This window comes from Primulina eburnea, chromosome 5 (genome assembly GCF_022965805.1).
Source record: "Primulina eburnea isolate SZY01 chromosome 5, ASM2296580v1, whole genome shotgun sequence".
Lineage (NCBI taxonomy): Eukaryota > Viridiplantae > Streptophyta > Magnoliopsida > Lamiales > Gesneriaceae > Primulina > Primulina eburnea.
Genome location: NC_133105.1, coordinates 15458238 through 15470984, shown reverse-complemented (window position 1 = coordinate 15470984; position 12747 = coordinate 15458238). Strand labels below are relative to the sequence as shown.

The 12747-nt window shown below is 37.3% G+C and overlaps 1 long non-coding RNA gene across 3 annotated transcripts; it reads right to left on the bottom strand.

Moving 5' to 3' along the window:
- Window positions 1-9099: 9099 nt before the first annotated feature.
- On the bottom strand, window positions 9100-11629 carry LOC140833056 (uncharacterized). 3 transcript variants are annotated; one of them, XR_012118262.1, is made up of 3 exons: window positions 11162-11629; window positions 10984-11007; window positions 9100-9304 (listed from the first exon to the last, which is right to left on the bottom strand). It is a non-coding gene; the product is annotated as an uncharacterized lncRNA (long non-coding RNA). The 3 variants fall into 3 exon arrangements; XR_012118264.1 differs by lacking the exons at window positions 10984-11007; window positions 11162-11629 and adding exons at window positions 9761-9889; window positions 10250-10788; XR_012118263.1 differs by lacking the exons at window positions 10984-11007; window positions 11162-11629 and adding exons at window positions 9761-9889; window positions 10314-10788.
- Between the last annotated feature and the right edge of the window lie 1118 nt (window positions 11630-12747).

Here is a 12747-nt window from a genome sequence, read left to right as displayed (position 1 = left end):
TTATGTCAGATGGAGAAGGTGATTTGTCTCTTTTAACAAAACGAGGCAATTTTTTATCTTCCAGCAGAAGCTATCATAAGACGACCAACTTCCTTCTGAATTTATTTCATTATCTATCAGTTATTTATTTTATTCAATTAACATTGAGTTATTTGCAGAAAGAAATAAAGGAACACCAAGAACTCCAACTGAAATTTTATTAGAAACCATTCTAGTACATTAAACGATGCAGAAGTGAAAACTTTCAAGTCAATCGAACCGTCATCTGATTTAAACAGACTGAGTTTTTCTTATCCTTTATTATTCTCATTATTATTGTCTAACATTCATTAAAAGCAGTAGATAAACAAAATATGTCAAAAATAAGAACATTCTTTCAAAAAACCAGAAGCATTACATTGAGTTTATCTACTACATTTGTGGATATCAGCATCTTGAATTACTTTTCTTGTTGCAAAGTACTTCAGCAGAAACCTATCTAAAGACTATAAGGAATTCTAAACTGAGGATTTTCTTCCTAATCCTCATAACATGGAAAAGGATGATCTTCTTCAAAAAGAATCCAGCAAGCTTGGGTCTTGCCAGCACTAATGTATTGGAAAAGGATGTCTTCAAACACCTGCTTACAAAAGACCTCAAGTTGTCTTTGGAATTCCTCTGTTGATTCTGACTCTAGAGAAGACTCCGAGAGACCATTGACACCTATCATTTGAATTAATTTAGTAAATGAATGACTTAGTTTGTGAATGTGCAGGCATTTATATAGAGTTTCGAGGAAACTAAAGAGACGGCGATCTGACTACACGTATTCCAAGATTCATCCATCCTGTTCTCAGATATCATATCCCTGCATTTATTATCTGCACTTATCGAGGGGAAACAGTATCTGAGTCAGACTAAGATTTTCTTATTTTTTTTAAAAAAATATTAGAATGTCTGTCTTTTTGATAAAACAACAAGTCTACTGGTTTTAGAAGTAGACGTTATCATAAACAACAAACTCTCTTCTGATTTTTATTAGTAACCGCTTGGATAGCCCGCCCTTTTCACCAAGATTCAAATTTCCAAAATCATTAGTCTAGTCTGACACGATCTGGATATCTTTTCAAATACTCAACCGTAAACATACTGACACGTGTCCTTGTGTTTACTTGACGGTTGTACATTTGTTTTCAAAATATCAAGTTTCTTACTCTTCACTGTTACCGTTCCAGAAATCTTTACTACTCAGCTACTGCTTTTGTTTAAACATTTCCTCTCTACTGCAAAATCTATCTGATTCATTTCTACTTACAAAAATGGTCGGAGCATACACCCTTAATGCCTATCAAGTCAACTTTGCTTCAGTTCTCAATATCAAAGATGAGAACCTTGTCAAAGTGTTCCAAGCCCTTGAAAAATCAGGACTTCGACAATTCTTGGAATCACCTGCTATTATCTACAAGTCTGCTCTTCTAGATTTCTACGCCAAAGCAGAAGTTGTTGAAGGAAAGATAAACTATACACAGGGAGATGCATCAATCTCCATTGATGCTACATTTCTCGGTTCCACCTTCTTTCTACCAATTTCTGGACCTTCCGAGCTTTCGGATATCACAAAGGAAGAAATGTCTACTGCTTTAACAATCTTTTCAGCTACTGGTGAAGAACTCTCACCTTCCTGCTTCAAGAAGCTACTAAAAATTGAGTACCAGGTACTCGCTGATATCGTGGCAAAAGCATTGTTGGTTAAGGCTGGAACATTCGACAAACTGACCAAAGAGAAGGTTCAAGTGATGGTGGTCATCACTTCAGAAAAGAAAGTGGATTGGGGTCGCTTTCTGTTTCGAATTATGAATGATATGATTCTAAGGAAAGGTACTGGATTTGCTGTGCAAATTAATAAAATGTTAAAAGATGCTGGCTTTCCTGGAACAACAGAAGAGGATGGTTCTTCGGTCACCATGACTGATGCTGATAGTGTGCTTGCCTTAAGGCCAAAACCAACAGTTGGTGAATTTGTGGCCATAAAGAAGGAGATTGGGGAATCTAAGGCTGAGGGGCAGAAGAAAATCAAAAGAAAAAGAGGCGTAGATTTGTCTGATTCTGACAAATCGGAATCTGGAGAATCAGCAGTACCCACTCAACAAGCTTCACTGCCTCCCACCCCATCCAAAAAGAAGCCTCGCACCATCATCCGCATCAAGAAAACATCAGCTCTTGCTAAATTAGAGGATGTTCCTCTTCGAGAAGTTTTTCCACCAGTTGTCCCATCCACCAAAGCTAAAGTCATTGAATCAGGACCTTCAACTGCTCCAAGTTTCAGACCAACTTCTGGAGTGGTCATTAGAGAATCTACTACTGGTTCTTCTGCTTTTAAATCAGTAGTCCCTGCTACTTCTGAAAAAAGGAAAGAAAAGATGATCGAGTTGTCTCAGTCACCGATGGTAACATCAACCATTCAAACAGCAATTGTTCTTCATCTGGAAGAAATTGATAATTCAACCAGAGAAGACATGAAATTCTTTGACGATTGGATCAAGGTAAGAGTCTACCATCCAATCACTTTTTTGAAAACTACTGGTGTTTATACTCAAATTGTGGCAAATGAGAAAAAGGTTTTTGCTGCTGCCAATACACAAAATGTGATAGAAGCCATCAATCGCCGAAACTACATTCTGGATAAAATCAAACAACAGAAGATGGACACTATTCTGAAAACGTTGAAGTCAAATTTTGACTCTACTGGTCCTACTGCTTTTCATGATCAGAATGTCATTCAAATTTTGTCGGAGCAGCTGACAATTCTATATGAGCAAATTTTTATTAAGGAAAAGGCTTTTTCTCAGCCTCCAAAATTCAGTGTCACCACTGTCCCCACCATTTTGAAAACTCAGTCAGTTGAGGAACCGGCCAAAGCTTCTTCTGAAGTCAAGGTCTCCAGTACTCCTGCACATCAAGAAGCTCCTACCCAATCTTCATCACTTATCTCTATTCATGATCTAGCATCGGTTGATGAAGTGATCGAATCGATTGTGCAGACTCAAGCAGCATAGGATGACACTCTGCCCTTTATTTCTACCTTTGCTGATCATCCTCCAGTTCAACCTATTACAGAATCTGATAATGCTACTGCCATTGCTACTGCTTCTTCATCTCTTCCAGAGCTTGAGCATTTTTCCGAAGCTCATCAAGCTGAAATGGCAACTTTGTTGCATACTTCACCTTCTGTTGTTGAGCTACAAGCCATACCTGAACCTAAAGCTTATTTGCAGCAACCAGAAGAAAGGCCAACCGATCAATCTACTACTTCAGAAGGCCCTTCTGCTGAACCAAAACCAGCTCTTATCACTCAAGCAGAAGTTGCACACTCTATTGCTATTATTATTACTTCTCTACAGTCTCCTGAGCGCATCGCCAGAATGGAAGATATTAAACAACGAATGCTTGCAAGAACTCCCTCACCAGTTTTGCAATCATTTGATTTAGAGTTTCAGATTGATAATCTACAAAAGGAGTTACAGAATCTTTCTGATATAGTCAAACAGCTATCTCGTGAAAATGCCGCAGAAATCAGTGGTGCGCAGTTCTTCCGAGATCGTATGTCCAAGGAAATACGTAAAACGGCGGAATCTATGCATAAAATGTATGCTGAAACCGTTTTTTTTTTCGACAAGCTATATCCAGAAGTTCCAGTCAGCTCACGCTTGCTCAATTTTACATACTTACCCGGCTCACCGAGCATGATTGCCTTTTTCGCTCCCTCTCCACCACCATTGACCTCATGGATGCCAAGATCGATTCTCAATCTCAATCTCTCACCGCTCTAAATGATCGAGTTTCTAATCAGGCTCCATATCTGGAGATGTTGACTAATGGAATTCACAACTTATCTGGGCGAATGGATGACTTAATTGCTAGGGTCATTGCTCATGATGCAAAAAAAGGGGAACAAGATAGAACTGGAGATAGAACTGGAGCAACTAGCAGCAGACCTCAGTCTTCTGGAAGGAATCAAAATCCAGATGAAGCTACCTTAAGAGATATTGGAACAAATTAGTTTTATTTTATTATCTTAACTAATATGTGCCTTACGTGATTTTTTCTGGATGATAATTGTCTTTATCTGCTTCGTAATCTATTTCATCTATTCATCTTAACGACTAAGGAACATCTAGGTTTTGGCATCACCACAAAGCGGGAAATTGTTAGACTTAAATTTGTTGTGGAGATGCTAGTAAAAACCAGTAGATGCTGGCTCAGTACAAAACCGGTAGATGTAAAAATAGCAGAAAACCAGAAGCATTTGTATCGAGCTAAAACCAGTAGCAGAACTTATCTAGTACTGTTTAAACAAGTGACGTCTTAGCTAAAACCAGAAAGGATACAAAACTCGAAATATACATTAACAGAATTTTGCGTATCTCCAAGTCTTTAAATATTACCGTTGATCTATTAACGTGAAACTAGCATTTATTGCTTCATTAAATGCCATTAAATGTTGTACGAGAACATTTAAGACGGTTTACCATTTTTGGTATGAACTGAGACTGATTGCTTTAATATATTCTGCATGGTCCATTTTCAGAAATAAAGCTGAACCAAAGAAAAGTCAAAAGAGCCGTTCAGATCTTAACGTTGGATAAAGCCTATATATAGAGACGAAACACTTTTCAAGACTAGGGCAAGTGAACAAATCTCAGTGAAAGAATATCATTCGAGCATCGCTAGAAACTTCAGTTATCTAAAAAGCTCAACACTGAAAAAGCAGCACACGCTTCATTGTATACACTTGATCATTTGAGATCATTTTGTTCTAGCTATTTTCTTTATTCCTCTTAAGCTATTCACTTCATAAATAGAAGAATTTGTAACTGGAAAAGAGATTCTTTTCAGAACTTAAGATCTTTCAAGTAGTTGATTTGTAAAACTAAGAGTTTCAGTAGGCGAAAGGTAAGTCCTGTTGAAGTGGGTGTGTACAACTATTGTACTGTATTAACCAAAGTCTTTTAGTGATACCTTCTGGAAACAGATGAAGGGGAGACGTCGAAGATTCATCTTCGAACTTCCAGAAACAAACCCTTTGCAATCTACTGCATTTCTGTTTCACTATTTTTCACCCACTAACCAACAGATCATTTCCGCACATTATCTTGTGATCTGCTGGTCTTTAAACTTGAACAAGAATCTGCTAGTATCTCTAATAGGATTCTAGCACATCATTCAAGAAAAATCGATTAAGTTTGCCGTTGAGTTTATTCAACCCTCCCTTCTAAACTCAACCTGATCCTCAACACCTTTATTTTTAACTAAGGGCCCATTAGCACCTTATATTATGATTTAATCACCTTATTTGCAAACCCAAAACCTAGCACTAACCTCTCGCCCGCCCCTCTCCCATTCAGCAGCAACATTCTGAATTTCCAGCAGCCCCATCTTCGAAAATCCTCTCAAATTTTTCAAATAAATCATTCTCCGCCTCTCCGGTGCTCGTCCTACACGAAGATATCTAAGGTTTCGAGCTTATATTCGCGCAAAGGCACACCATAAATATTTTTTTCTCATCATTCAAGCTACTTATGTTGTTGTGCGTCTATTTGCATGATGAATGCATAAATATTTTATTCTGAATCATTTTTGCATCTTTTTGTCATGAAAATATGCATTTGTTGACATGTAACTCACGTTTTTGCTATTGTTGTGTAAGGCGCTGACGAGTGGTGGTGCTAGGGAGATGCACATGTCGAGAGCGATGGTGACTAGTTGTTGGAGTCACGGGTTTGTCGAGCTTCAGTGCCAACCGATCGAACCGAGGGCATGGTTCGACGTTTGGGGGCTAGATTGGGTTATGGGAAGAGAACCGCCTGTAGGGGAGTCTATCCAAGCCACGGTGCAGTCCCTAAGGGGGTTAAGACGTGGTCTAGGAGGACTCAACCGCCGTTGGTCATGAGCTAAGGGTCGGTCGTCGCGCAAGAATCAGGTAGGGCGAGTGTGGCCTTTTCTTGGGGTGAGTCATGTACGGTTGATTGCATGGACAGTAGGCGAGGTTAGGGTCGGTCTAGTAGGGTGTCCTCAGTCTGAAATTGGTCCTAGGTAGCCATGGTTCATGGCTGGTTCGGGTATGTTAGGCCTAGGATCGAATAATCGAGGGCTTTGTGAATTAGGGTTTGTAAGAATCAAGGTGCCGAAATTCCAGCATGTATCAGTCGGTTTTAAGTTGTTATAAATGGCTGGAATAATGTATTTTAGGGGCTAGTAGGGTGTGAATAAGTTGTGGTTAAAATTTGAGAAAGTTTGGTTAAGTTTCGGGTTAATTCGGGTTAAAACCGGGACCCCGTCCAAGTTTAAAACGAATCATATAAGTTATAAAACGAGCTTGAGTTTTTGTCTAAGATACGATTATAAATATGTTTTGAAGTGTTTAAGGTGTTTGGTTGGCTTCGGGTCGAAATTTTGAAGTCCGGGAGTAAAACGGTCAATTATGATTTCCAGCGGCAAAATGGTCAGTTTGCACTCGGGTCGAGTTAGCAATCCTGGCATTACTCTGATCACAAAAATTTCATGTTTTAAATGTTTATGTTATCACAAACATGACTTTTATGGAAATTTAAAAAATACACTGCATGCTTGATTTTAAGGAAATTTACGTATATGCATGATTTTTATAAGTGGTCAAATATGACATGTTTTTTTTAGAAAGGGAGTTTTTTGTAACTAATATGATGATACGATAATACAATGACATGCAAGGCTAATGCTCAGTAGATGGGAAATACTATCGCTGATGTCCCCGCCGCCGGTTACTGCGGTTATACGTAAATTGATCCATCGACTAATACAATGATATGAAAGTCACAACTAATGAACGGAATTCAAATAAAAAAAAGTGAATATGTATATGTTGATATGATGCGATAGGAATATGTTTATGCTTTATCATGTTACGTTTATGATTACGACTTGAAGCTCATGAAGTTTATTTTTAATTACAGTACTTTTCACTGTTGCATGCTATGTATATGTACTTGTTATAACGATTCAGGGTGTTGAGTTTTTAGACTCACTAGGTGTGAATAATGCAGGTGAGCATATTGGAGGCACGGAAGACTGAGTAGGCAAAGTTGGATGTGTGCATGCATGTTAACCCGAGGACCATACTTTTTCCGCACATTATGTTTATGAGTTTGGAGTGAACATGGATATTTTCATACACTTTTGTTTTTACATGTCAATGGTTTGTCAGGATTTCTGCATGCTTCACATCTGATTTATTTTACACGACAGTCTATAGTTTGACGATTTCTCTTATTTTTAACTGCAATAATTTTCACCAGTAGTTGCATACTTATATTTAAAACGGGTGGTTGACAGCTGTTATTGCACGCATGTATTTAAATGTATTTTGAGATTTAGTTTACAAAAAAAATTCTAATAGTATTTTATACATAAGATGTTTCAGTTGGTATCAGAGCAAGGGTCTTGTATAGGATTGTGCCACCGCCAGCTTTAGCAGCTCAGTCTTCAAGCTTCAAGTCCGTAAGTTCGAATGTTTTAAATGTTTTGAATTATTTAATGCTATCACTTGCACGTTTACATGATACATGTTTTTCAGTGATTTACAATATATGTTTAGCTGTTTACATGATTTAAGGATTTAATGTTTTAAAAACTAGGTTAAATTGCATGATGGGTTACGTTTAGAATTTGGACTATATTCAGATACTATGCCTCCCAGACGCGCCCCCAACACTGATAGACAGGATGATACTTCTGGAGGAAATAGAGGCCTTCCACCAACACAACCACAAGGAGACGCAGCTACCCGAGTCCTTTAGTGTGTTGCTAGATTGATGGAGCAGGCTCCCAGACCCCAAACATACATCTCTGAGCAGTTTAAACGGCTCAACCCGAAGGAGCTCGGAGGTACTACTGGCCGTTTTGTAGCGGAGGGTTGGATACGGTCATTGGAGCTAAACTTTCAGTATTTGGAGATGATGGATGGCGACTGGGTCAGGTGTGCAACTTACATGCTGAGGGATGACGCATCCTTATGGTGGGAGAGAGCTACTCACGAGGTGGATTTGGCTACCCTTATTTGGAGTCAGTTCAAGGATGTCTTCTACAACAAATATTTTCCAGCGGATGTCAGGGGACGCCTGACGAGGGAGTTCATGAGTCTCCGACAGGGCGACTCGTGTGCGGTAGAGTTTTTCAGGAAATTCGACAGGCGCTGTTAATTTGTGCCCCTTATTGCGAGGGATGCCGCTCAAAAGCTGAGGCATTTCATGGATGGCCTCAGACCGTTCTTGCGCTGAGATGTTATGCTGATGAGACTGACGAGCTATGATGAGGCCACCTCTAGTGATTTTAAGGCAGAGCAGGCCCAGAGGGACATTGATATGGAGATGCAGCGGGCCCAGAAGAGTTCGCAGCCACACAAGAATTAGTTCGAAGGGGAACCGAGGCATCAGGGGCAGCAGAAGCCCCATGGTCAGTTCAAGAAGCCCGGACAACAGCAGGCACCACAGGCACCAAGGGCTCCTAAGCTGGAGGAAGGACATCCGTGCAAGCAATGCAACAAATTACACTACGGCAGATGTATGTGGTGGACCTTCAAGTGCTTTATATGTAAAGATGTGAAACGTCTCCTACTTTTTAACTTAAAATCCTAATAAATTATTATTATTAACACTATAAGAAAATAGACCTATAGTGACGGGAAATATCATCATTAAATATTCAAAACCCGTAGTTAAATACTTTTAATGACGGGAAATTTCCCGTCATGCACCTTCGTTGTTGCCCTCCTAGGTAAATATAATTAATGATGGGAATGACGTCCCGTCATTATTGTTTTAGCATATTTAGTGACGGGATTTTACCATCATTAAAACTAATTTAAATGACGAAAAATTTCGTCATTATAATACCATTTGCCTCTCATTAAATAATTTTTTAATACAATATATCTCTTCATTATATCATCATTTACCTCTCACTAAAAATCGATTTAACAATAAAATTATCCCTCATTAAATTATTAATTACCCTCATTAAAAAATATTTTTAATTATGATGAAATTTAAAAAAAAATTATATTAATTTGTCATTATATTAAAAGATGACATTACTAATAAAAGACGAATTCTAGAACAAATAATTTTGTTGAACAAAATATTTTATAAAAACAACTGCATCAGCATCTATTCATATATTCAAAATATACAAACTATCAAGTAATAATTTTCTAATCTATCAATGGTTGAATTCTTCTTTGAAGCACCATCCGATTAAGGCAACCTATTAAGTCCCGTCAGTGTGACATCTGTAAAATATAAATAGGAAAAGTCAATTAAAATAAAAATATACTCAAATGATCAAATACCCAAATTCACTTCATGCAACAGTTTATATCAAAATATATTGAAAATAAAGTTAAATATTTTAAAGAAACAATAAGAAATATTCCTTCCTGGACTATCCTATGCTTCCAACAATTTCAACTTTCATCAGACTCAAATGGCTACTTAACATCAGCATCATGGTCTTGACAACAGAAATTGAATTGATATAAAACATTGAACAATTTACTTGCCAAGCAAAGATGGGCCAAAACTAACTGCCATAAAAACAAGCTTAACCCACTTATTCATTGCTCAGCAGCACTGAATGAATAAATTTTTATGAGTCACAAGTTAATTCAGAGAGATACCCAATTAGTTCATCTAGCAGCACTGAATGAATAAATTTTTATGAGTCACAAGTTCATTCAGGGAGATACCCAATTAGTTCATCTGGAGAAGAAAGACTAAGTTACTGTAGAATATAATTTGTAAGCATGGTCGCTGGACCACGACCATCACGAGCCTTCACCACCGCGGTTAATCCTTTAGCAGCAATTCCATAATCACTGAAGACAAAAAAAAAAAGCCAATCAAAACATCGATTGCAACATGAATGTGCAGGGACATCATAAAACTCTTACTCTAAATTAAATTTTAATGCTTTGGTCCCTACAACATGGATATAAATATTGCTCGTCTTTTTTACCCCAAATGAGTTCTTAAAGGCACATTTAATAATTAGAAACTGACCAGGAAGGACGTGAGCAACGAAGAACTTACTTAAAAATCATATCCTTATTATGCAGAAATATCATATTCATATGAATTCAACTTTTCCGACTCTAGAAGAAGAGAGAATTATATTAAAACATATGATTAATCTAATAGATGCATAATATAGCAAAGGTCTGTACTTTGTTCATTACCTACGACAATGTTTCTCCAAAAACTTTGTTTCTAATTTCGGTTACTAATTCATGTCGATTTTACCTGCCCCAATCACCTAATACAGGTCCTCACCAGCAGCACGAGCTTCTCTTCCATCCTCAGTGCGCGGTTCAAGTCGCAAAATCACCAACGATTCAAGCTACCTTTGATCATAAAAAATCTCACAAAGACAAGAGGTCACAAAATCACCAACGATACAGGGAAAACTTAAGGCTTCAAATCCTTACTCAATACACTCAAAAGAACCAAGAAAAACGAAGCCCAAAAGCACACCTAAAATGAAAAAGAAGTAGCGCGCGCAGGGTCGCAAATTGCACAATAAATCCAACAATAATCTATTTCCCAAACTAAACTCAATATTCGACTATAACATTCAAAAATATCCAACAAGTCATTTAAAGTTCCAACTTTTCAAATCATCCAATTTATCGGCTAATCCCGCTCCAAATAAATTCCAACAGCTTTAATAAACAACATATTATCATAATTCCCCAATACGTATAATAGTTACTATAATTATTCATTACACATTAAAATATCGAATTAATCAACAATTTCAATTTAAATTTCCAACTTTTCAACAATACGATTTTATTTACTAAATATTTCCCAAATCAAATCCAAAAAATCCAAACATCAACTAAATAATCACAATTCTCAAAATAATGGCACAATTAATTCGATATTAATTTATAAACTCGTCAAATTATACCTCAAATCTTTCCAACAATCGAACCTACAATATAAACCCAATATATACGTCAATATAAAGCATTACAATCGACGAACACGAATTAAATCGAAGCGGGTAAAAATCCAAAATTTAGCATCCTACTAAACCGAACAAAAGCTGGAATTTTGGACCCGGAAATTGCAAGATCAAAGCTTACTCTAGTCACTAGCCGGCTCGAGGCGGTAACCCACCGGGAACACGTCGGAATTACTGTTCACGAGCTGAAAAATGGGCTGGAAAAGGCTAGAATTACAGGGGAAAAACCAACCGACATACTAAGCTTCAAATCCCTACCAAAAGACAACAAATGAACCAAGAAATCGAACCAAAAGCTCACCAAAAATTGGAGGAAGAACACGCGTCGAGCAGGTCGCTATATGACTCGTTGTAACTCAACTTTCCCTCGATTCAAGCCCTAATCGAGTTCCTGGTGTCAAGGCTTACCTGCTGTGTTGGTCGGAGCTCTGGTTTAGGTGACGCGGTGATGGTTGGATGAGGAGGAAGGTGGCCGACGGGATGCAGGGGAAAGGGTTTGGCTTTTTTTTTTGGGCTTTTTCTTCTTTTCTTCTTTTCCTACACAAAAATATATACCCAACTATACTATGAGGGGAATTATTAATTTTAATTCAAATAATGACGGGATTATTTATCTATAGTTACGAAATTAAGAATTCGTCAGTAATAATTCAACAATTTAACCATATTTTTTTTACCCTCATAAAAACATCAAAAAAATACTCTTTTAATACCCTCATTAAGTTTTTGTCATTATTGATCAAATTTCTTGTAGTGTAATTTTTGTAAAATTCGAAACTTGCAATTTAAAAAACTCAACATTTCCATAAATCAAAATAGTTTAACATTTAAAATCTCAAGTGCATAAAAAACTTTAAATCATCAATTAACAACATTCGACTTCAGCCTTTAATATGATCAAAACTAACTTCAAAATAAAGCACAAAAATCTCTAATAAACTCATTAACAACATCCTTTAAAAATTTTACTATCAAGCTAATGCGAAAATAAGTGTCTATCGGGAGTGTATTGCTATACTCGATACACTCAAGCGTCAGCGCCTCCCTCAATATCATCATCACCTGTTGTCACGCCCCGAAACCAAAGCGTCGGTGATCATTGTTTAACAATTACTTGAAAACTATAAGCCTCGTAGCAAATAGCCAAAACCAGTCTTTTTCATAAATAATCATTGTTTGGAACATTTCATGTTCACAATCTTGATTTTGATGTTAACAAAACTTGTTATTCTATTTCTAACATATTTACTCAAGTGTGAAGTAGCAAACACAAGAAGCAAGCTGAAACTAAATTCTGCACAAACTGAATTTCTGGCAAGCTTCGGTGTTTTGATGATATCTCTCAGCTGGATGATCCAAATGACAATCCGCCAACTAGACTGATCAGAAAACTCAATTTGGAACAAGTCGTACTTCACGTCAGTTGGGCAAAATCGAATGATATTATGGTCTAACTAATCGCTCAATTACCGAACTGATCACACGAAAACAACAATCAGTTGGGTTTGAGCAGCTGCGGAATTTTGGTCATATATCTCAGCTCGGTTATCGAAATGAAGCGATTCAGTATGCGTTGGAAAGATAAGACAAAGATCTACAAATCATCTTCAGAAGTCGAAGTCTGAATCGAAGCTTAAGAGGCTGAAAAATGGCGATGAAGCTACTGGTTCTGCACAAATTGAAATCAGCTAGGCTGATTTCAGCACA